Source organism: Xenopus laevis, chromosome 1S, assembly GCF_017654675.1.
Source record: "Xenopus laevis strain J_2021 chromosome 1S, Xenopus_laevis_v10.1, whole genome shotgun sequence".
Lineage (NCBI taxonomy): Eukaryota > Metazoa > Chordata > Amphibia > Anura > Pipidae > Xenopus > Xenopus laevis.
In genome coordinates this window covers 150,473,746-150,499,544 of record NC_054372.1, presented here as the reverse complement: position 1 = coordinate 150,499,544, position 25,799 = coordinate 150,473,746, and the positions used below count along the sequence as shown (strand labels likewise).

The 25,799-nt window shown below is 39.5% G+C and overlaps 1 long non-coding RNA gene across 5 annotated transcripts; it reads right to left on the bottom strand.

Annotated features, from left to right (window-relative positions):
- Window positions 1–9,693: 9,693 nt before the first annotated feature.
- Window positions 9,694–25,511, bottom strand: LOC108707159. Of its 5 annotated transcripts, none has more exons than XR_001934234.2 (4): window positions 24,377–25,320; window positions 23,846–24,263; window positions 15,662–15,763; window positions 9,694–10,767 (listed from the first exon to the last, which is right to left on the bottom strand). It is a non-coding gene; the product is annotated as an uncharacterized LOC108707159 (long non-coding RNA). The 5 variants fall into 5 exon arrangements; XR_005965077.1 differs by lacking the exon at window positions 9,694–10,767 and adding an exon at window positions 13,263–13,763; XR_001934236.2 differs by lacking the exon at window positions 15,662–15,763.
- Between the last annotated feature and the right edge of the window lie 288 nt (window positions 25,512–25,799).

The following is a 25,799-nucleotide window of genomic DNA, read 5'->3' as shown; positions in this document are numbered from 1 at the left end:
TTCATGACTTCGGGTCTTTTCGCAGCTTCGGCTGTTCGGCACTTCCACATTTTGGCTGTTCGGGACTTCAGGAGAGGGGTCACGGTTCGGCGCTGTCAAGGGGCGCCCGGGCCCGGTACAGCAGTACCCCCTGATGGCAGCCCTGATAGCAGCACAAGTATTTTGGGCTAAAACTGCAATAAGTTATGTAAACCATTGCTGCGCTACGTGCAGAAAAAAAAAATTTTGTCCCTCTTTTTACTTCCAAAATGTTGGGAGGTATGCCACAGACACCTGGGCCCACAGGGAGTTTTCCTGGTATCCCGGTGGGCCAGTCCGACACTGCCCCTTAGCAATGCTCTTCAGCTGTACCAGCCATTCCCCAGTGATGCCCAAACCACACCCATGATCCACATAAGCTCCTCCCACAACCACTCTTTTCCATCTGCCCACTCTGCTGTGGGACCCCTGACTGCAGGACATTCTGTATCAGGTCCAGACTGGGAAAAAAAATCAAAGCCATCCAACATGTAAGCATACGCATCTTTTCTCTTATATATAGCATCCAGGGCCGCCATTAGAAATCACGGGGAAATCACGGGCCCGTCCGCAATCCCCACCCTAGTAAAAAACCACAAATAAAAAATGTCAACAAAACAAATTGTCTCAGAATATCACTCTATACATAATACTCAAAGTTAACTCAAAGGTGAACAATCTGGCCCACCCGCATAAAAGTTGTTCAGTGGGATTTACCTTTAAAGTTTGGCAGGTGGTCTTCTCCCTCTTTGGTGACAGTAGCCTCTTCATTCTCCTCTGCAACTTTGACTCTTCGGCAGCTTTGGCTCCTTTTGTTGGCTTTCCGGGCCCCTTAAAAGTTGAAATTCAAGTGACACAACCAAGCAGCCCACTTAAATAGAGTGACCCATCAAACATTTACCCAAATGGCAAATTGCCAGTCTGGGCCTGTTCTTTACCTCCCTTGATGATTGTCCTGGGCCAGTGGCATAACTACAAGTTGCTGGGCCCCTTAATAATGTATGTGTAAGTGTTTAGTGTTAGACATGTTTTCTTTAATATATATTATTCTGCTATTGGACTGCCTTGTTTCTGCCACTCCCAATCACAAAAAAATAATCTTTGGGGGGTAGTCCAGCACACAGAACAGTCTGCCCTTTCTGACCACCTGGTCAGTGTCGGACTGGCCCACCAGGATACCAGGAAAACTCCCGGTGGGCCCAGGTGTCAGTGGGCCTCTTGCCTCTAACCATTTGGCCTATTTCATGGTCATTCCCTATTTCTTTATTGGAACTATAATGGAAGAATAGTGTATAGTATGTAGAGAAAAGAGACTAGGAGAATAAAGAGGTTTGAGTGAGGAGAGGAGGTATAATAGTTTGGAAAGTGGGCCCTCAGCCTAAGGTTTTCTGATGGGCCCCTGGCATCCCAGTCCGACATGGAACCTGGTTGCTTGCCGCCCACTGAGCATGCAAGTGGCAAATATAAACTTAAAAGGGGCAGAGGTAGGGGAAACTGCCATGTAGCAGACCCCATGGTTCAGGATCTCTTTTATTCTGCACTGCTGATGTGAGCTATGTATTACACAAATGTTCTGCCTAAAGTTGTGTGTTTCCAGATGGTGGGGGCACTATCTCTATACTATTCTGTAACAGTTCTTTGTACCAATATAGATGCAATTTAGCATCTGTCACACGAGGGATGGGCTCTGGAAGGAGACAGTGTTTGAGGCATGTAGTAGGACATACAATCTGCTAAGAGTAAAATGGGCATTCCTCATGCTGATGTTTCTCTAGAGTAGACCTCTTCTGATTTCACAGATGGAAGTTGGCAGATATTTTATTTTAGCTCCCATGGCAGCTGCCCATATTGCCCCTCCTCCCTGCTTATGACAGCTTTGCATGAGTACAGCATTACTATACCTGGAAACTATCAGTCACATGGTGTTAATATTTCCAGTTCCCATGACCATTGCATGAGGCAGCAGTACATACAAATTTAAAATTCCCCTCAAATGGATCAGCTTTTATCAAGAACAGCATGACTGTTCCAGCCAGAATTGAAACATACACACTCTATGAAGATATCTGTATTAGTTTCAGTCTAGTGCAGATGTACTCGCATCTCTGCTGAGTGTCTCATCCATATGTACTTATAGAAAATCTATCCTTTGCTTATTCTTTTACATATTATTTTACCATATCAATAACAACAATAACAATAACTAGGTTAATGTATTTTAAGAAAAATAAATGCTGCTTTTAGGTTCTTTACTTATGTTACGAATGTTATCATTGCAGCAGCTCCGAGACGACTGGCAGGGCCGGATTTACATAGCGTGTGCCCCTAGGCCCGCTACCGCTTATCACCCCTGTCCCCTCCCCTTCATTCACAAAATTTCATCATCATAACAAGAGCACTGGATATTGCCGCATTGGAAATTTTAAAAAACGATTGTATCTCATGATCAGCCCCAGAGCTTTCGAACCAATGCGGGTACGGTTGGGCTTAATGCCGCCCCACTAAAACCCTGCCGCCCTAGGCCCGGGCATTGGTGGCCTTTCCATAAATCCGGGCCGGACGACTGGGGATGTCAGCTCTAACCAATAATAGCTTCTCAAGCACACCAATTGACCACCAATGGACTTAACACTATGGGGTTATTTATTAATGTCCAAATGGCAAAAACTTGAAAAATCCAATTTTTAGTGAGAAAATTCGAATTTTGAAGTATTTTTTTGGGTACTTCAATCATCGAATAGGCTACTACGACCTTCGACTACGACTTCGATTCGAACTAAAAATCGCTCGACTATTCGATAGTCGAAGTACTGTCTCTTTAAAAAATACTTTGACTACATACTTCGCCAGTTTAAACCTACCGAAGTACAATGTTAGCCTATGGGGACCTTCCCCATCAGTTTTCTAAGGTTTTTTTGATCGAAGAAAAATCCTTCGATCGATCAATTAAAATCCTTCTAATCGTTTGATTCGAAGGATTTCATCGTTCGATCAAATGATTTTTCCTTCGATCGATCGATTGTAGGATTTGCGGTAAATCCTTCGAATTCGATATTCGTAGGATTTTACTTCGAGGGTCGAATTCGAGGGTCGAATTATTAACCCTCGATATTCGACCCTTAGTAAATGTGCCCCCTAGTGTTGTGACATTGCTGCTACCAACAGTCTATCAGGGGGCGAAGAATTAGGATGCAGATAAAAGACCTCACTCAGTCCCAACCAATGGGAACTTTGGAGAAATCATCCTGAACAGCCCAGACAGTCAATCTGGGAAAATGCTAAAAGGGCTGCTGTAAGATGCCATGGACAGTGCTTGTTTATTGGGCCTCTGGGGGGGGGGGTGCTGTTCAGCCCCTTTGTACCTCAAATGCCAGGGTCACTTTTGAATCTGAGTCCAGATAAGGCTTGCATATTTCATTTTACCATTTTACAAAGAAAAATACTTAGAAAGGTTGTAATTACCAGGTTAGCAAACCTTAAGCTGTTATAACTTTACTTTATTGCAGTGGTAAAGCATTTGGAGGAGATTAGTGGCCCGCAGAAGAGGCACAGAAGAGGAGGTTTGTCGTGAGCAACTAATCTCCTTTTGTGTCATTGCCCTAAGGGCAACCACCTTTGAGGCTGGGAGCAACATAAAGTGAGGTGGTGAGCATATTGCATACCACTGGCTGGGGGTCACTGGTCAACATAAACTATAGTGTCAGCATGGATAGGATTAAATCAAGGTGTTCTGCACCCTGTGACAGATATTCCTTCAGGTTAAAGGAGTCTGTTCAAACCAAATTGATAGTCTGCATTTGGAAAATGGCTTGGCAAACCTTTAAAATGTGCCAAAGATTTTACCCAACAATTGTGATTGCTCCCTGTAAAAGTCTTTGTTATAAAAACAAAAACTGAACCGTGATGAAAAAAAACAAAAAACAAAACACCAAGCATTCAATACAAGTTTCTAATAGAATATACATTTGTCATTTTCTAATGTCCATCTTTCGAAGAAAGGGCCCTTAGTGCTGGGAATCCTTATTATGTGACTGTACTGTGGAATTTCTTAATGTTTTTTTGTGCTTTGTATGTTTAGAATAAATATTAGCATTTCAATCTTTCAGTTCAAGTATCATGCATACATCTTGTTGTTTTTGGCAAAACAAAACACAATGGCAAGGCTGTTTACAAATCACAGTCAATTATGAGATGTGTCGGTCTGTTGCTTTGAGATTGTGCATAGTGGCTTCCAAGATATTTGTTACTGTGGCACTCACTAGCCTTCTGGTATTGACTGTATTCAGTTTCATGGTTTGTGAGAGCATGCTTAGTAAGTATGAGTTAAAAAAGGAACAGTCCTAGTCAAGTACCCCTGTTTAGGGTCCAATACATGCTCAGGTCCTCATTTAAATCAAAACAATGTCTGAGACAAATGCAATATATTGTTATCCTATATTTAAAAAACAATAACACACTACTATTCAACTACTACTAGTAGTAGTAGTTGAGTCAACCAGGGCCCCCCTACATTAGTAGAGAAGGGTGAGGTGTTGGGAGACTGGGGTAGGGAAGGGAGATAAGAAATGGTACAGTTAAACAGCGGAAGTCAAGAAAGAGTAGGGTTGCCACCTTTTTGGCCTAAAGATGGCCATAGACACACCAATAATATTGTTTTGTACGATATCCAGTGTTTCTATGGCGGGAGACAAGACAAACCAATATCAGCTGGCTCGTCGATAAGGCTGGTCAGAAAATTTTGATCAGTTTCTGTTAGTTCTGAATCGTCAGATACTATTGTTTCAACTTGTATATCTGACAATTCAGCTGTGTTAAGCTGGCCATAGACGCAAAGATCCAATCGTACGAATCCTTGATTTTCAGATCGTGTGTGTGTAGTGTCCCAACATCTGTCATGCCATGCCGATCGGTCGTTCAGTTGATTGGACAGGTTAGAAAATTTCTGTCGGTTGCCGATAATATCTCTGCGTGTATTGCTGATCTGATCTTCAGTGGGAGACTGTCACTAGGTTTTGTCGGACGTCACTTTCATACGATTGCTGTAGGGGCAGATTGGCAGAACATTGGCTGATCTGTTCTTTTTCTGCTTTATTTGATCTGAAAGGTTAGTGGCAGGTCTGGAGATGGGGAAGTCCGATCGTTCGAGGATAAAGGGGAGGGCTGTGTTGTCAAAGGGGTGGGATCATGATGTCACATGGCAGGTGGAGCCATGATGGCGAAAGGGGGAGACCCTGACATGAACAGTGGAATTGGCAGAGAATTTAGTAAGTATTGGAGCTAGTACAGCCAGAAAGGGGTGGATCACAGGCAGGCTGGGGGTGGATTGATTGGTTATTACAGATTTACCAGCAGAGGAAGCAGGACCCTGTGAATAAGTCAGTCAAAGGTTAGATCTATCTTTCCTAACTGTGGGAGGGGTGGCGTGAGAAGAGGCATAGGGGAATACTACATTTACAAAAAAAGGGGGTTTTCACAGAATGCACCTGTAAATATGCAAAAGGGAATTTATCGCCCGTGATAAACCTTCACTACCATGAACAACAAAACATTCCTTGTTTTCTTCCTACCAGATAACGTTCAAATCACCGAAGTTTTTGTGCAAGGAAAATTCGAACAACACATATGAAAGGATGATAAAGAACAAAAAAGTTTGAACTTGCTTTTAAAGCTGAAGGTTGAGATAGTAGTAGATGAGTTGGACGGAAGAAAATGAAGGAGAAGATAACAGAAAGATAGATAGTGAGAAAGAAAGGTTGTGGAAAAAAGGAAGGTCATAGACAATGATTAAGAAGAAATGGGTTGTCAATGGCAAAAGCAGAAGAAAAATGGAAGGAAGGTATATAGAATATATCAGTACAGCATGAAAGAGAAGAGGAGACACCAAATAAAAATAGAACTGGCTATTAGAGATTGGAGATGGATAAGAAAAGAATGTTAAGTTAAATGATAGCTCAAAATGAGAGGCGAGAGAAGAGCATAGAATAAAGAGCGACCGAAAGGTAAGCTAATTTTTATATGTAGTACCGGATAATAGGTAACAGCGCCAGCTGCAACTATTGAAGTAAGAATTTGGTCATTTTCCCAGGCCTTATGAACTGACCCAATATGGGCACATGATATATGTATTAACCTGAAGGGGGCCCTCCAATTATTGTGCTTTTTTATGGGATAGGGTATTTTAACAATAAAATCTGTATTACATGGTTCTGGTGCTTATAATCAATTACTATGCTAAGATTTTTAAGGGGGGAGTTGTAGCTCATCTTCAGAGTTGTGCTTGGAACTAGTACCGTATTCCCTTATTGAAATGCAGTTCTAATATTTGATGGGAGTTAATTTTTTAGTGTTGTTACAGTAATAGGTAACAGTAACTAAAAATAAACCGCAGAAAGCTAAACTTTACATTTGTGTGGGCAAAGAGGGCCCAACAATGCAAGCCATGCTCTGATGGAATTCTAAAACAGTATATTATAACTACAGTATTTGTCTGTTCTGAACAGTAAATGACCCAATCTAAAAATCGAATAGCTTGTAATACCTTTAAATTATAGCCACAAACGTCCTAATTTTCTGGGACACATATCCTGGCTTTATGTCTGATTCTTGAAGACCGCAAAAGTTCTGTGAAATTGGATATTATTTTCCAGTGTTGGCATCTATGGGGCCAGCCAGTAAACTTGATGTAACTTCATCAGCAGCTAGCCAAAGTTGGAGGCGCAAAACAGGTACAAAGGAAAAAACCTGGTATTAGCAGTATAAAACTGTTAATATATTCAGAGCCACAAAAGATACAAAATGATTTCAAAAGTTCTCAGAGGAGCACTCTGGGCAGGTTTATAGTTTGCATGTTTAGCTCACCTTTAAGAAGCAAGGGCTATGGCATGCCAAGCAAGGATATCAAGGCTCATTGTCTGTTGAACTTCCTATTCCCATTCACTTACCTGGATTTACTTCCAGTTATAGCACCTTTTCAACAGTGTCAAACTGACATAAGTCTTGTGTATCAAACTGTCACTTTAAAAACTTTACTAGCACCCTGTATTGGGGGTGATTAAGCTAACACTCAGCTAACACAAAGGAGGCACCATACAGTCAAATCACTTAACATTGAATCCAATATACTATTCTATTATATATTTCTGCATGTCACATGCACACAGGTATACCGTATCTAAATAAATAGGCATATACAGCATTTAACCTATTACTCTTTTTTTTTTACATGTCTGTGCAGTTGTTCATAGTACAACTACTGTTATGCCGCTCAGGATGCATTACACTATGTGATTCAAAGCAAGTCACTTGGGTAAAGTTCAGTGATACCTACAATATATTTACTTTGTAAGATAGTCAAGGGGCTTTCTAAACAGATATGTGAACACCCTACAGTGCATCAGATATCCCCAGGATAAAACATTATAGTAAGATGTACCATGAGTAGAGTCTCCTACATATCTTTATTTTTAATGGTCATTTCATACTTCTCTTGCAAAAATATTGTGAATGTTTATTTTTTATTTACACTTGACAAATACTGTAGCTGTTCCCCTGAAATATGTAGTAAGCTACGCACTAAAATGTAGAAGGTAGTTGAATTCCCTACCCATTTTCTTCTTTTAATATTTCTGATAAACAGATTATTATTATGGGGCAAGGAACCCATAAATCAGAGGTGTCCAAAAGGTAGATCAGGATCTACCAGTAGACCTTTAGCTGGTGCTTTTCATTTAGATATTTATTTTGTTACGTTTACATAAGAAATAGTTATTTGTTAAAATATAGCAATATTCAGTTTCTCATAAATCAATATTTAAGTAATATTTCCATCGAACAGAATACTAACAGTGCTTCTATGGATGAAGATCCTAATGGGACTTCATCACTTGAAGTAGACCTTGCATTAGTAAATGTATCTGTACTCCTGTCCTAAATCATTTCTTGTAGGGCCCAGTGACATCTTGCTAGAAAAAACAAGAAGGTTTAGGGCACTCTAGGAAGCACATATAGATCAGACCAAAAGTTGGTTAAAAAGTATAAAAAAATCTTTATTTAAACAATCATCTCGAGCCTGACGCGTTTCGTGTCCCTAAGACACTTAAACATAGGCTTGACATCTAGCTACCATAAAACATGTACCCTGAAACTAGAATGAATCTGAGGGGGTTGAGATAATGTGCCAGAAAGGCCAAAATATAAAAATGGAGGGAAGGTCTATTCCATGCTTAATAAAGCATTTAATTTATCACAATTGTCTAACCCTTTAAAATTTGTGCCATCCCAAATTCCCTGTGTGGTCTATGGTTAATTATCTCCTGCCCACCACCCATAGGGTGTCCAACTGCATGGACATCTGCTTAGGTTTCAGCATAGGGATTTTGGACAAATGCCATGCTATGTTGCATGCAGAAGGCAACCCTTTAGATGGCCCTCACTCATATATATTTTCCCCAAAAAGCCATATTGTTTTTGCCATACCTAAACCAGACCTATACCATTCTTCATAAAAAGGTCAGCCTAGTTAGTAAAAAAAAACTACACCTGTTATATAGAACACACACAGAAAAGTTCTTTAACAGTGGTGGGGCCCAATCTAATATATTAATTCTGTAGCTCTTAAATCCCACCATAACCTCCACAATTTGTAGGAAATACATAATTGAAATATCATTTAAATAGCTTGATAAATGCAAAACTCTAAACTGGAGAATAAAAAAACTGTATAAGAAGCTAAAAAATGAAGACCAACTGCAAAATGAGTCAGCATATCACTGTCTACACCACACTTAACAGGTGAACAACCCCTTTGAGTGTATTCCTCCAGGTTTATGGCCTCTAGATACTAAATGGGTAGAAGGGAGCCTACCAGGAAGAGAGTTTCTCTATGAAAGGGAGTGTGGGACAATTTAGTATAGCCCTTGGTAATGCAGAGTCCGACACAGTCAGGGGACTCCTCCCATAATATAAATGCCTGGAGCGAATCTTAAAACAGGATTTTGGATCTGTCTTAAAGGTGAGGGGGGAATGAAGGTCCAGAGTCTGGGAAAAGTAGCCCTATGGAAGAGGCTTAACCAGCGGATCAGTTAATTATCTTGTGTAGGTGGTACAGGAGCATAAAGTATCTGTGTGGACATGTATTATGTTGTAAGACATATTAGTGAGTGATCATTGCAACCATAACAACTCATATACTTAACAGATAACTCAAATTATAACAAATAAATGTTTTTAAGACTGTTTAAGTTTTTTTTTTATAATTTTGCTTTGATTATAACCTCTTTACTTTTTGTATCAGTCGTTTTATATGTAATCTGTATGTTACACTCTGTGACAGCCTATTTTGTATGTAATCTGTATACACCTGTTAATTGAACAGAGCTGTGGATTAGGTCGGTGCTTTATAAATACGTGTTAACAACAACAATAATAATAATAATATAGCGGCAATAAGCACTTTTCCTTTTTAAAGCTAAACTCAACATCCTTATGAAGAGGTTATTACATGGTATGTTATAAAATAAATGCAAACCTGCCACCCAGTGTTTATTTCCAGAACTGCAGTGCATGGTGGAGTATTCCTTCCAAATTTTCAAATTGAACATTTCACTTCCTCCACTGTAGTCTGTGGCTACTGGCTTGTGTATTACAGTACATAAAGTACTGACAAAAATCCAGTCATTTTCAGACAACTGTGCATTTTTATTATACATAATTACATAATGCCAACCAGCTTTTTACAAAGTGTGTTGATCAAGGCAGGATTCCACGGACAATTCCGCCGTGATCCGACACTCTGCGCAAAAACGCAGGCGCCACATCGGATGCAACGGAAATAAGATAATTCTACTGTCGGATTGTGTTGCAGCGTTGATGCACACTGCGTCTGCACCCGACGCGGTGGAATCGCCCGTGGAGTCCTGCCCTAAGTCTGCCAAACATGAACTAAAAAATGACCATAGTCCTGCAAAGTGGAGTTGCTAATCATCGTTTTGTTCAGAAAATTGTTTATATTAAATTTATATTATATTAAATACCAGCCAAAATCTTATATTTGTTAATGATAAATTCCTACAAATTGTAGTTAATAACACTATACAGATACAGTGCATGGCCAAAAGTTTGTGGACTCCGGTCTGTTCAACATCTCATTCTTAAACTAAAGGGCAGAATTAGACTATTTGCCACCTAAAACCTGCCAAATTGCTCTTTAAATAAATGGGAGAAGTCAAGGGATCAACTTGGAGTTGTTTGCAGCCTTCCTGACCAAGTTTTTTTCAGAGAAAATTCATTCAGATTCAAATTCAATTCAAGTTTTCAAGCCGATTTAATTCATCCGAGTTGTAAAAATTTGATTTTATTAACTCATTTCAATTGGTTGAATTTCGAATTAATGGGAGTTTAAGGGAGTTTTAAAAAAAAAAACTCACATGAACTTGAAATTCGGCCTTTGATAAATGTGTCTCCCTGGGTAATTAATATGCAGTTTGGCCTTCTTTGCTAAAAACAGCCCCTATTCTTCTGGGAAGGCTTTCCACTACAGTTTGGAACATTGCATGAGGTATGCTTAGTGAGCATTAGTTAGGTTGGGCACTGATTTTGGGACAGCGGGCCTGGCTCACATTCAGTGTTCGAATTCATCCCACAGATATTCAGCAGGGTTGACGTCAGGACTCTGTGTAGGCCAGTCATGTTCTTTTCACTCCCACTTCTGACTTTTTAGACAATGTTGTAGAAGTCCGTTCTCCTCTAGATCTGCTAATCAGCAGGCATTTGTTACATTGATTCAAGAGTCAAAACAAGTAATGCAGACAATATAAAGAGTGAATCAGAAGTTATACTTAATAATCAATGAAATTGTGTAATCAATGTATAATATACATTTGCACTATGCAAAAAATCTTTTAACCTTTTAACCTTTAAACTGTATCATGTGACTCACTAAAATGTGTTACAGAACAATGTGCATTATACCCACAGTATAATGCTCTGAGGAAACTGGAAGGTGAAACACCAGGACAAAATGCTTGGGACACCATAGCATCGGCTGAATCTACATACTGTTGGATGCTGGAAGCAGAGTTTGAGTTTGAGATAGTGGAAAGAAAAGCAGCTGAACAGCACTGGATTCACTGTTCACGAGTTTATACATTTGCTCATAAATTAATGAGTTTGCAAATGCAATTTTGACAGATTTTAATGTTGAATAAATGTTTATACACCACACGTTTCTCTTTTGATTTCTTGAGATCTCTTGGGTTGACTTGCACTTTAATGAGATTGGAATACACTGTGCACCACTAGGTAGTGATTTTGGATAACATAGAGATGTGTATTTTGCACATATTTCTTCCTTTTTAAACAAATATTTGTACCATAAAGGGGATTTTCAAATATTCAAACTGAAAAATATTAATTCCCTATAACACAGAAAAATGAGCACCTTGATGATCTGGTCTTCCCTAGGACCATTCTCAGCTCTTGTTTTCCTACATGATCTGTGCAGCTTGTGCTGAGGCAAGTGACCATTCAGTTGTAGGATAACAGATCAGTATTTAGAGGTTTGGGGGCAAAGAGGACAGATTCAATTGAAAGGAAAAATGAGAAAGTTGGAGGGGGGGAAATAACTACAAATGTGTAGGGATTTAAAAGAGTGATAGTGGTGTTTTTGGTGTATAATATAGGAAAGGCTGGGTCCCATAGCATGAACATAATGAGAATTACATATGGCAGGGTCCTCCTACTTGTGGCCTTCCACTTCTTGTTGTTGTTGCTGCTGCACTCACTTGCATTTATTAGCTGCCGGATACTGAAATTGGTATCAGAAGCTGCTTCATATGAGAACTGTTCATCAATTGATTTGCAAAAAGGTATGTGTCGTAGAAGGTTACTAAGGATATTGTGTAAGTTATGCTCTTTATAGCTGGCCCAAGACAAATGCTTGACCTAAAACTGGTTCTGATCCCAGAAGAATGCATCTTGAAGAAAACGGCTCATTCATGCATCATAGCAGTTAGCTGTGATTTGTGTTATTATAACCATATGTCTCAGTAGTAGTTATGAGTAACTGCACAGGAGTAATTGTGCACCTACTAAGAACTAATAAGTAGTAAGTAGTAATAAAACTCCAATATAAATGTTTATCTCACCTGGTTATGTATATTTTTTTTTATTTAACTGACAGAACCCATGCTTTTGCACATCTTGAGCTGGCCATAGACGCAAAGATCCGATCGTACGAATCGTGGATTCGTACGATTTTCGGACCGTGTGTGGAGAGTCCCGACATTTTTCGTCCGTCGGAGATCGGTCGTTTGGTCGATCGGACAGGTTAGAAAATTTCTGTCGCCTGCCAATAATATCTCTGTGTGTATTGCCGATCGTACGATTTTCAGAGGGAGACTGTCACTAGTGTTGTCAGACATAAGTATCGTACGATTGCTTTCAGGGGCAGAACATTGGCTGATCTGTTCTTATTTGATCGGAATGGTAAAGACTTTGATCTGAATGGTTAGTGGAGGGTCGGGAGATAGGAAAGTCCGATCGTGCGTTGATTCGTACGATCGGATCAATGGTCAGAGTTTTTACAGGAGTGGCTCTTTGGTTATCTTATCTAATTTTGATAATTTTAGAGTTAAACTACTTTTGCTTCTTGATCCTTTGACAGTTCTGCTTTCCCCATGCATGTATTTTCTGTTATCACGTAATAAATGACACATACAATTCTGTGATGATGAATAGCTACCTGATAATAATCCAAAATAAAAGAATGCTGTTTTGCCAGAACAGTCATTTTACAAATTCTGCCAAGGCTATATAAACATATTAGCACAACTGTATACCCACTGTATATAGTTATCTGTGGTCATAACTTATTTTATAACCTCTGCAAAATAGGAAGAAAGTTTTAATAAATGAGCCATGGTAATTGGGTCAAAGTGGGGACTGGGCAAAGGTGATGAGTAGAACTATGAGAAATAGTGCTGGGTATATTCTAAGTGTGCTTGAAACATAAAATACTACTGTACTTACCAAAGTTTTTAAGAGGCTAGAAACCAGCTAGTTCTGAATATATAGTAGAAAGTGTACTAGAAGCGGCAAATCCCACATATTTAGGTCGTGTGCACAGTGTCAGACTGGCCCAACGGGACACCAGGAAAACACCAGTGGACTCCGATGTCAGTGGGCCCTCATGCTACTAAACATTTGGCCTAGTTCATGGCCATTCCCTATTTCTATATTTCAAAGAGCCTAAATAGATGGAATAATAGATTATAGTAGGTAAAGAAGAGAGACTAGGAGAATAGAGGTTGAGTGAGGAGAGGAAGAATAATAATACTGAGAGTGGGCCCCTGGTGTCCCAGTCCGACACTGGGTGTGCATCCATAATACAGTATTCCAAGAAGTGGCTACTCCTGCCATTATGTTGTGTGCCAAAAGACGTTCTGCAGTCATTTCTGAATGAGCAACAAATAGCACATTGCCTGCAACAACTATGGAAATACCAACCGTCAGCTAGAGCAGTGATCCCCAACAGTAGCTTGCAAGTAACATGTTGCTCACCAATCTCTTGGCTGTTGCTCCCAATGACCTCAAAGCAGAGACCTGCACGGAACCAATTTCTAAGACCCAGACCCGACCCTGCATATTTACCCACTTTGATCCGCTACCCGACCCACAACCCGCTGACCACCATCAAACAGGAAGAGATTTTGCTGCAAACCGGAGTGTCATGTAGAATTTTAAAAGCACTAAAATAGAAAATATAACATAAGAAATTTCAAAGAGACCAGCAACCCAACCCGCAACCCACGACCAGCATCTATACCTGCACCTGAAAATCCTACCCTCATTCCGCAGGGTACCTGCTTTTTTTGCAGGTAACCAACGGGTGCCCGACCCGCTGCAAGACTACCTCAGAGCAGCTGCTCATTTCTTAAATTTTGGCTTGGAATTAAGTTTTAGTTGCATAACACCAGGTGTACTGCCAAACAGAGCCTCCTTTAACCTGCCAGTGCACATTGGGGCTACAAAATAGGAAATCCCGCAGGGACTTTATTCATGCTTACGTTGCTCCTCAATTCTTTTTAAAATTGAATGTGGCTAACTGGGGGAAAAAAATTAAAAAAAAAAAAAAAAAAAAAAAAGAGGTTGGGGAGCCCTGATCTAGAGGGTCAAGGCAAAGTAGTAATTGCTCATGCACACCTGTCTGTGTAGATAATTCCAATTTCCTTGGTTCACAGTGATAGAGGTAACCGGCAACCTCAAATCTGATACTAAGAAAAGGCACACAAGCTGTGAATGCAGGTGAACACCTTGCAAAGTTTTATTACCGGAAGTGCAACGTTTCGGGGCAAGCCCCTTTGTCAAGCATGCCTTTTCTTAGTACTAGAGGGTCAAGGAACACACAGCTTCTTCAAACAATCAAGCAAATGCTTAAGCAAAGTAGCCACCAGAGATCACTAGTTACTATTTTTATTCTCCTGTATTTTCACCCACCAAGCTGTATAAAGGATATCCTTACAAAAGGCAGCTTATTTATAAAAGGGATTTATGCCTTCAGTGATTTAGTTATAACATTTGGCTTATGTTCTTTTTTAAAGGGGTTGTTCACCTTCCACAGACTTTTTCAGTTGAGTTGTTTTCAGATTGTTCACCATAAACACTTTTTTTTTTGTGTTTAAAGTTTAATGTCTGAGCGATTACAATTTTGTAACATTTAGCCGATGCATTTCTCAAAAGCATCTCTGGAGTATTAGCAAATGTTGTATCAATTCTAACAGCTGCCTTTAATGAAACTCAGGGATTCTGCTCAGCAGGGACAAATATAAGAAATGTATCCTCTAAATGTATCACTTTAGAATAGTTCAGAGAGTCGGCGAACCCCCTCCCAGAACAGATTTAGAAAGGTGAAAAATTAGACTTACACTTAAATATTAGAAAAACGGTCACAAACAGAAAATAATATGTAATTGGAAAAAGTATTTATTTCTGGTGAACTACCTGAAACCAACTAAACGGAAAAAAAAAAAAAACTGTTGGATGGTGAGCAATCCCTTTAACATTGCCTGTAACAAGTATGGAGATATCAACTGTTAGCTGTTAGAGGGTCAAGGAAGCATAAGCTTCTTCAAACAACCAAGCAAGTGCATAAATAAAAGTAGCCACCAGAGGTCACTAGTCACTTTTTTTTCTCTGTGCTTTTCCCCCCAAAATGTATAACAGATATCCTTACAAGACCTTACAATAATCAGCTTATTTATAAAAGGGTACCTGTAGTGGTTACATTGCACACAGCAAACTTTTCTAGATAAGCAAATACCATAATCATTCTGTGTGCTGGTTTCTACCATCTAAAGCCCTAATACAACTGCATGAACGCACTGGAAGAAAATACTAGAAATTATCAACCCCAAATCTAGAGATCTTACTTTCGCATGAACAGGGGAGTAAAAAAAAACAAAAAAAACAAAAAAACTCCAATTTAAAATTAAGTTATGTTTAAGCAAGGCTTTCCTTACTTTTAAAGGAGCAGCACGCTGATGTTACTACATAACTTCCTTTGTAACACAAAATCTTGAAGTTTAGTCACACCTGCCCAGACCCAAGGACCATTCAAGCAAGTGTAAGGTATGAATTACACACATACCTGTGCTCTACTGGTGAAGCCTCAGTACTCCTAGAGATAGAGAATTTAAGCTTCCAATATAAATTCAGAGGCTCCATTCTTGAAGTTGTGTTTATATGTCACCTTAAATATAAAATGTGTTTAAAAGGTTTAGATAATACAGACTTTTGCTATAATATTACACCAATAAGTCAAATGAACAGACTGGAGTTGCAGAGTAGAGTGCCTAATCTCTGCAATACTAGTAATATATCAAAGTCAGATGCTGCATGGCACTTGTAATGAGCAGGATGCATTTTTTGTTTATTTCTAAGCAGTCATGTCCATACACGGGCCGATAAAAGGTGTCGGTTGCTTATTGGCCCGTGTATGGCCCCCCCCCCCCAACGGGCCAGATCTCAATCGGATGGGACGAAAAATCCCGTCGGATTGCGGCCGCATCTATTTGTTGATGCGGTCCTACGATCTGACCGCCCATTACTATTCGTTAGGATCCGATCGTTGGGCCCTAGGGCCCGCGATTGGATCAGCCCGATATTGCCCACCTCAAGGTGGGCACATCGGGGAGCGATCCGCTCATTTGGCGACATCGCCAAACGAGCGGATCTCTCCGTCTATGGCCACCTTTACATGCATCTAGTTATGCCTTGTCGAAGTATAGGGATATGTTGTGCATTAGCACAGGTGCAAACAGAGTTGCTGGAGAAAGCACCACTACAATGTAGGAATTAATTTCAGGGCTGCATCTGTGCACCCTGTACATTGCATGTTGCACCTAACATAGAAAAGTGTGCACAAACATCTTAGTGCAGACACAGGTATAAAGTAGTGTGTACAGAAGATCTGTGAATGCAAAGAGCATTTGGATGATCTGTGAATGCAAAGAGCATTTGGATGATCTGTGAATGCAAAGAGCATTTGGATGATCTGTGAATGCAAAGAGCATTTGGATGATCTGTGAATGCAAAGAGCATTTGGATGCACACAATGTAGCATTTATTTTTGTACTTTGCACTGCACCTGCTAGTTAGCGAGCTCTCGAATGTTATAATAAAAACAATGGTAGTAGAAAGTCAGCAAAAAATTCAGCCATAGGCAATAAACAGGTCATGATTGCATTGTTTGTCACAGATACACAAAAAAAATTTTTTAAGCCAACACCATCGTAATTCATAAATTTATAGCTTGTTCATTGCATTAGAATGATCGAAACACACACACCACTACGCCTTCTACTGCCAAGCAACTCTGAACTGTATCCAAGCCATTTTCAGCCACTAGCACATGCATACTGTATGGCAAACGTAAGTCTGCCTGCTTTTAGAAATGAAAATAATTTATTGCATAAAGATGTAAGCCATAGCGTTCAAATACATGTGCATACTAACATAAGAGAGAGCAGAGAGTGAGACATGAAGCAAGGCAGGAAGTCATGAGTTTCCTCCCCTGGTTCATGCAAGAGGAAAAAAAACAAGTGAGAGTTCCTGAAAAGAGTGAAACATGCAAACCATGGTAGCGATTAAATGTCTGCTGTAAAGAAAAAAATTACACCAGTGTAAGAAGTCTCTTCAATTTTAGATGAAGCGATTTCAGCTGCCCACAACTATAGTTACAGGCATGTAGTTTTCAGTAAAGTAATTTTTTTAGGAAAGTAGTGTTTGCACAAAGAATTTTCATAAAACTATTTTTATGTGGCATGAGAGGGCACAGATACAGATGGAAAAATAAAAATCTGCAGAAGCAATAAACAATAAGAAAATATTAAATAAAAATATTAGGTGATGATTAGCATAGCTGCCTATTCTGGGGGGGAAATCCTACAAAGGTAATCGTTTGGCCTTATTACTGCATTAATTATCAGTTTTACTAGCAAGTTTGGTTAAATACTGGCCAGAGGGCAACCACAGTGTTAGTGCAGGAATGGGAAACACACAGCCCTGCTGAACTATAATTATCAGTACGATCTATTGTCTGCAGACACAGATACATACCCGTGATAATGGCTAGCTGTTAATCCTAGTACACAGCCTGCGTTTTTTGCTTGTGGTTTGTAGTTTCACTCTGTTATAGCCAAAGCAGTTTCTATTTCGATACATGCACATGTCTGTACAGCCAGAACATCCCTTCTAACAACTTCCCCTTTTTTCTTAGTCTGGTTACAATTTAGAACTGAAATCATTGTTTCACCAGTAACAGATACAGACACATGACAAGGATATAAGTATTTAACCCATTAGTGTCCATAGTTACATAGCAAGTTACATATTTATTTGGTTTGAAACAAATCAAAGAGAAAGTATAATCAAAATGTCCCATTACCCTTAAAGCTGGCCATAGACGCAAAGATCTGATCGTACCAATCGAGGATTCGTACGATTTTCGAACCGTGTGTGGAGAGTCCCGACATTTTTCGTCCGGCGGAGATCGGACGTTTGGTCGATCGGACAGGTTAGAAAATTTCTGTCGGCTGCCGATAATATCTCTGCGTGTATTGCCGATCGTACGATTTTCAGTGGGAGACTGTCACTAGCTTTGGTTGGACATAGATATCGTACGATTGCTGTCAGGGGCAGAACATTGCTGATCTGTTCTTTAACTAATCTGACTGGTAAGACTTTGATCTGAATGGTTAGTGGCGGGTCGGGAGATGGGAAAGTCCGATCGTACGATGATTTATACGATCGGATCTTTGCATCTATGGCCAGCTTTGGTCAGAGTTTTTACAGGAGTGGCTCTTTGGTTATCTTATCTTATCTAATTTTTATAATTTTAGAGTTAAACTACTTTTGCTTCTTGATCCTTAAGAGCTAGCCTCTCATTCTTTATTCTGTATACATGAAAAAGATCGCCTGATATTGGTCTATAATATGCTCTAATTTACTTGTAATCCTGTCCCTTTTCTACAGAAAATAAGCAACCCAAACTTTAATTGTGTTTCCTCATAGTGTCATCCCTCTTTTCAGCTTAAAGCAGAAATAAAGCTTAACTAAAGAAGTAGGTTAGAAATATTGTACATTATATTTTGTGCTTCTTCTGTATCAGCACAAGGCAGCCACAGCCATTGAGCAGGGAAGATCTGTGCCTCCAAAGATGCCCCAGTAGCTCCCCATCTTCTTTTCTGCTGATTCACTGCACATGCTCTGTGCTGCTGTCACTTATTGAACTTAGGGACCCACTTACAATATAAAGTACACAGAATATAAATGTCACAATATAAGGCTGATTAGTAATTAATACAGATAATTACTACATGGCAGCTCAGAAACCAGTGCAATTAGCATCAGAATTTAATAATCACCCTTTAGCATCAGCTTATGTTACAGACCAACCTCATTTTCTGCTTGATAATGTGTGACAACCCCTAAGCTTAGCTTCTCAACAGCTGCTCAGAGCCCACTGAGCATGTGAGTGTTGCAGACACTTTAAAAGATGGCGACCCCCTGTTTCAGGTTTGAATCCTGGATCATTGCTGCTATTTAGATGCTTTGAGAAACTTTAGGCTGGTGCAATAAATTCAGTTTACAGAATATGGCATTTTTAACCATATTCATTTCCGGGTTAAATCCTTTAATATCCCTCTTTAGGCCAAACACTGCATAGCATATGTAAATTGATGCCTTACCAGGGATCTATAAAGGATCTATTATTCCATTCTCAAACAAAATGCACTTAGTTATGCAAGACCGACCTTTAGAAGGTGTCAACTGACACTGCCTAGAGTTGCACCCAACTTCCTTCTCCAGTAAGGAGTGCCCAAAGACACTTCTATTTAGCGTGAACTCTGATGTAATACACCAACAACACTAGTAGCAAATTTACCAGCACTGGTAATTATGCAACAAATATTGCTGTCTTGGATATACAGTCATATGAAAAAGTTTGGGAACCCTTCTCAGCCTGCATAATAATTTACTCCACTTTCAACAAAAAAAGATAACAGTGGTATGTCTTTCATTTCCCATGAACATCTTAGTACTGGGTGTCTTCTGAACAAATATTTTTAGTGAAGCAGTGTTTAGTTGTATGAAATTAAATGTGAAAAATTGGTTGTGCAAAAATGTAGGCACCCATGTAATTTTGCCAATTTAAATGCATGTAACTGTTCAATACTGATTTCTGGCAACACCAAATTGGTTGGATTAGCTCATTAAGCCTTGAACTTCATAGGCAGGTGTGTCCAATCACAAGAAAGGGTATTTAAGGTGGCCAATTGCAAGTTGTGCTTTTGTTTGAATCTCCGCTGAAGAGTGACAGCATGGGATCCTCAGAGCAACTCTCAAAAGATCTGAAAACAAAGATTGTTCAGTATTATGGTTTAGGGAAAGGCTACAAAAGCTATCTCAGAGGTTTAAACTGTCAGTTTCAACTATAGGGAATGTAATCAGGAAATGGAAGGCCACAGGCACAGTTGCTGTAAAATCCAGGTCTGGCAGGCCAAGAAAAATACAGGAGCTGAATATGGAGGATTGTGAGAATGGTTTTCAGACAACCCAAAGATCACCTCCAAAGACCTGCAAAAACATCTTGCTGCAGAGAATTCTGTATCTGTACATCGTTCTACAATTAAGCGCAATTTGCACAAAGAACATCTGTATGGCAGGGTGATGAGAAAGAAGCCCTGTCTGCACTCACACCACAAACAGAGTTGCTTGTTGTATGCAAAAGTTCATTTAGACAAGCAATGGTCATTTTGGAATGAGACAAACATTTAGTTATTTGGTCATAACAAAAAAAAAAAAAAATCGCTTTGCATGGCGGAAGAACACTGCATTCCAAGAAAAACACCCGATACCTATGGTCTAATTTGGTGAAGGTTCCATCATGCTGTGGGGCTAGTTCAGGAACTTGGGCCCTTGTTAAAGTCGAGGGTCGGATGAATTCAACCCAATATCAACAAATTCTTCAGGATAATGTTCAAGCATCTGTCGCAAAGTTGAAGTTACGCAGGGGTTGGATATTCCAACAAGGCAATGACCCTAAGCACACTTTGAAATCTACAAAGGCATTTATGCAGAGGGAGAAGTACAATATTCTGGAATGGCTGTCACAGTCCCCTGATTTGAATATCATCGAAAATCTATGGGATTATTTGAAGCAGGTTGTCCATGCTCGGCAGCCATCAAGTTTAACTGAACTGGAGAGATTGTGTATGGATGAATGGTCAAAAATACATCCATCCAGACACTCATCAAAGGCTATAGGAGGCGTAAAGAGGCTGTTACATTTGCAAAAGGAGACTCAACTAAGTATTGATGTAATATCTCTGTTGGGGTGCCCAAATGTATGCACCTGTCTAATTTGGTCATGATGCATATTGCATATTTTCTGTTAACCAATAAACCTTAGGACACTGCTGAAATACTACTGTTTCTATAAGGCATGTTATATATTAAAAGGAAGTTGCTACTTTGAAAGCTCAGCCGATGATAAACACTAAATAATTAGGAGGGGTTCCCAAACTTAGGAGACTGATATCCTCACATATATAATAGTAACTCACAAACCAAGCATTTTGTCTGTGCAACTTTGGTCTTTTAGTAACTACACAATTTATGTGCAACAATCTGAACAATGTGAAGACAAAACAACACTAAAAAAAAGTCAATATGTCACATTGTGATATTGCAATAGCTAAGAGGGATATAAACAAAATAATATTCATGCTACCTGTCCAAACTCATATGGCTACATTTGTTGGAAACAAAAGACAACAACTAGTGGGGTTGCGGCCTTTTGTCCTGACACATACTAGTCAGTACTGAAAATAAGATGCGACAGTGACAGTGGGAAGAAATTTAGTGGGTAGGGAAAGGGTTATAGAGTGTCTGGCTGGGACGTAGTTTGGAGAGAATTGGGGTGGAACAACTAGTTTTTTTTAAAATGGTGCTTCTGAGCAATGTGTAGTTGAATGCTTCTAGGTTTTGGGGCAATGCCACATGGACTATAAGCCACACTACAGACCACTAACAAAGAAAACACAAATCACATTTCATAATTCTCCAAGCCATCAGCCACAAATGTATCAAAGCCCTAAAAAAAAAAAAAAAAAAAATCCATGTGATTTAGTCCTTAGGATTTGAAGCAAAGCAAACCTACAAAAGGATAAGACATTGTTACACATACAATACTACTCTTAATAGTCTGGTACAAACAAAAGTAATTTGAATAAGTATATGCAGGAATAGCTATATCAGCCTCATACTGGCTTAGCCTGTCCGAAGCTAAAACAGACAGAGCTAATATTTTTAAGTACCTGGATATAACTCTGTAAAAATAAATTTAAGGCCTCAAAAGAAGAATCATGAAGGATATTTACTGCTCAACAGCATTATATGGCAAAGAAAGCGACCGTGAAGCTGGTAACAGTAGGACAGGTGGGTAAACATTTTGTCAGCTGTCAGAGTTAACATGGGACAAACCACCTGTTCTGTCTATGCAAAGTCTAAAATGAACACATTGCTTCAGTGGAATCTGCCCTGACTTCTCAAAGTCCCAGTTACCTGAACAAATATACAATACTAGCTTTCTTGCACAGCAGCACCACTATAAATGATTATACAGTTGTGCATTATCCAGCAAAGCACATCAATATTTAGCTGCATGGTGGAAATAGAAAAAAACCTATCAAGGGAATTAAAAGACTTCAGGGGAAACATTTATCATAACATAAAAATGCTGTAACTGAAGGAAAGAGATGAAGATGGAAAATGTTTTCTTTAGGGAATGTATGCACAGTCCCTTTCCGTAAAGTCACACTACAGTGTATTAAAGCACATGTTATAAACACACAGACACTGAACGATTTCAATTTCAAAATAATTAAAGTTGTTAGTGCCATGGAATTTGACTAAAGCTACGCAGTTGCAAAGGCGTCCAAATTTTAGTCAATAGTAAAGGTCAAAGCAGGTGACATGTCACACTGTAAGCATGCTGATCCAGCAAAACCTGCCCAGTAACCAACCAATCTGCTGCCACATACTATAAATGAGTGCAAAAACAGATCACAAAAAATTAAACAGTTTCAACATTAAAAATAATTTTAAAATCTTATAAAACCATTGCATATTTTTAGTCTCTAAACAACTTGGCAATCTCTTGGCCAAATGATTCTAATCAAAGGTTTCAGTTATTTGCTAAGCAAAGAAAGCCATACATGGAAAAAACAATGGCTAAACGAAGCCCCTTTTTAAGGCAAATGTCAGGGTGACTTTGTAAGAGCTGGTCGAATGCCCATGGAAGTAAGCCAAACGAAACCCAGTTCCCAGAGCAGGCATAGGAGCGGTATTCAGCAACGTTTGCTTGTGAGTGCCACAATGTGGTTCTTCTCATATGTTGCCCAGAATAAAAAAATAAATAAAATCACACTATGGGGTATTCTTTAGAGATTATAAATCCTAAATCCTGGGAGAGCCACCAGTCTACTAGAATATCAACAGCGATGTGGGAAATAACCTTCCAGTGTATCACGAGCTGCACCTCATATTATGTCTTAAGCTACAACACAAGTTAGTGCTGAAGAGCCTCTTTAAATGACTAGCACGGCCTATTTAATTCAAGCCTGAGGGATATATGACCTTCTTTTAAAAAGAAAGATACTAGTGCAGGATAAGTACACTGGACTATAAAACTGTATAAAAATAAATTTTATACCAGGATGCCACTTGCCCTTTAAGATACAAGATCACAAACCAGTAGAACGGGTTTATCTTTCTGGAGCTGAAGGATTAGGTTACACTCTTAAAAGCTAAATGAAACTAGAGTTTCACTGTGACCTGCAGGAATTCAGCACAGCCTAAATACAAACTGTTCCGACCAACTTACCCTGGACGGTGCACACCATTCAAGCGATCACAGGGAAATTAAGAGCATGATATACTGATATGGTGGTCATTTTCCAAGCAAACTGGAGCCAACCAAGCAGAGCTGAAGTTCAGACTGACCAGTGATTGCACTACCAGAGAATGCTGCTTATGGCCAATTGACCCTAGGGTTGCCACCTGTCTGGTATTTTACAGGCCTGACCAGTAAAAATGATGGTTGATCCCAATGTTATTAATAGGGAAAAAGGATAAATATATAGGAAGTATTTTTTTCCAGGAAAAGGTGGCAACCCCACTATAAGCTCACTTTCCAGGTGACTGGAGCATGATTACAATATCTGCCACAGAAAGCAACCTATCCCATTTCATGATTTCTCCTGCCTACCTCTTCTCCATGTGCAGTGTCACCTCCACTGACTAAACCGGCTTTCTTCTGGATTCCTTTTCAGTCAAGTACATAAATTCAGCCGCACTCAATGCAATAAAAACGGCATCCATGAGTCACCCTTGTAAATTATATTGGCTGCACACCAACAATAAATAATGAAGCTAGGCCAAACCAGCTCTCCTGTCAGCAGCATTAGCTCTACGTTCGGAGTCAAAAACAGGTTTAGGTAATGGATTCCAAAGGGTTAATGGCTGTCTCTGACAGGAATGTGCGCGCCCTCCCCGCCTGCAGTGCATATTTCCAGTATGTGTGTATGTGTAAGCAGCATGGCTTTGGCCTGACTCAGCGTCCATTTTATAACACTTCAGAGCACAGGCAGAAAGGCAGCAGCCCACAAAGAGATCCACAGATCCGTCTAGAGTCAGGGAGAAAAAGGCACATAGAATCAGCAGAATCACTAGGAAGACAAAACACGGGCTTAGGCAGAGTAACAAAAGCGGCAACACAGTTGCAAACTCGTTTCTTTACCTCATTTTATATTGAAACAAACACGTGGCCGTCCTACCACACTGGCGACTTTAATAATGGCTGCACTTGCTCCGAGTAAATCTCCAATGGGCACCACGTCAATAACAATGCGGCTGATAGGACTAGAAATACTTGCAACGCCATTCCACCAGGCAGGCCCTCGCGTAGCTCTGTGAAAAACATAATGATACTGCTAAATGCACTGTAGTCACCGTTTTCCCCCTCATAAGCCATTTTATGGGGAGTGTTGTGCAATTTGCACAGAATCCTGTCAGTAATCAACGGTCTTAATCACTTCAATGGCGACAGTTGTGAGGACATAAGAGCTGCGTCTGTTGCTCAGTGGCTATGCCTTTTGTCCTTGGAACATCATTGTTGTATAGAAGACATTCTAACTACATAGTATTTATCAAGTTGTAGGATTTAACTGCTAAATTCGGTGTTATTTGCACAAATATGAAGACGGCTTCCATAAAATGTCCCACGTCCATTATTTCAGCCAGCAGGAGAAAGCACAACAAGAGCACAGGACGGCTGCATTTGCTGAATGGGCCCTGGTGTTTATCTTACTAAACTTTATACTGAAGGGCACATGGGTACTTACCTGGGCTCCAAGACTTGGAGGTTTCTGGGAATGGGTTTTTTTTTTTCTTTACATAAAAAAAAGAAAGGTTTTAAAATACGCATCCGACCTTGTTTGCAGTTTTTCCACCACAGGAAAAACAAACTTGCAAAATAATTTGTTACAAATGTTGCACATTGTATTCTAGACGTGGCTGTTGTATTTCCTCTGAGAATATAAAAAAAATACAATTAGGAAAAGTTCAACAAAGGAAGACGATTTTGTAAATAATCCAGTTCATCTGGATTTAATGTAGAGAAAAAAAACCAAGAGCTCATCTGAAAAGGATCTAGTGTGAGACACACCTATAAGCAACAAATAAAAAACAAAAGCAGCACTAGGATTACACTTATAAAATCGACAATACTTACAGGCTTAAAAATACATTTCACTCAGAGAAATCGTGTCCATTTTTCAGATCAATATAAAAGAAATGATCTAAATGAACAAAAGTCCATAAAAGACACGAATTCCTGTTAATTTGACATTTATTATGAACAGGCAACAAATACAAGCAGTTATACACTGCACAACTCGAATGGCTAAGCTTGAAAAAAAAATATATAGATTTGCTTATTTCAGGCTTGGGTGTGCCATGACCTGGAATAGAACAAAGATGGATTCCAAATGATATGGAGAAAATCCAGACATGTTGTGCTATAAACGTTTTTCCTTCTTCCAAAAGGTCCTCTGAAATAGCAAATATAAAGAACACACACAGTGTGGACTCCTGATAGGTGATGGTGGATTCAGTTTAAAGGATTCCTTTTTTTGAAAGCACAAAGTCAAAAACCAAGGGTG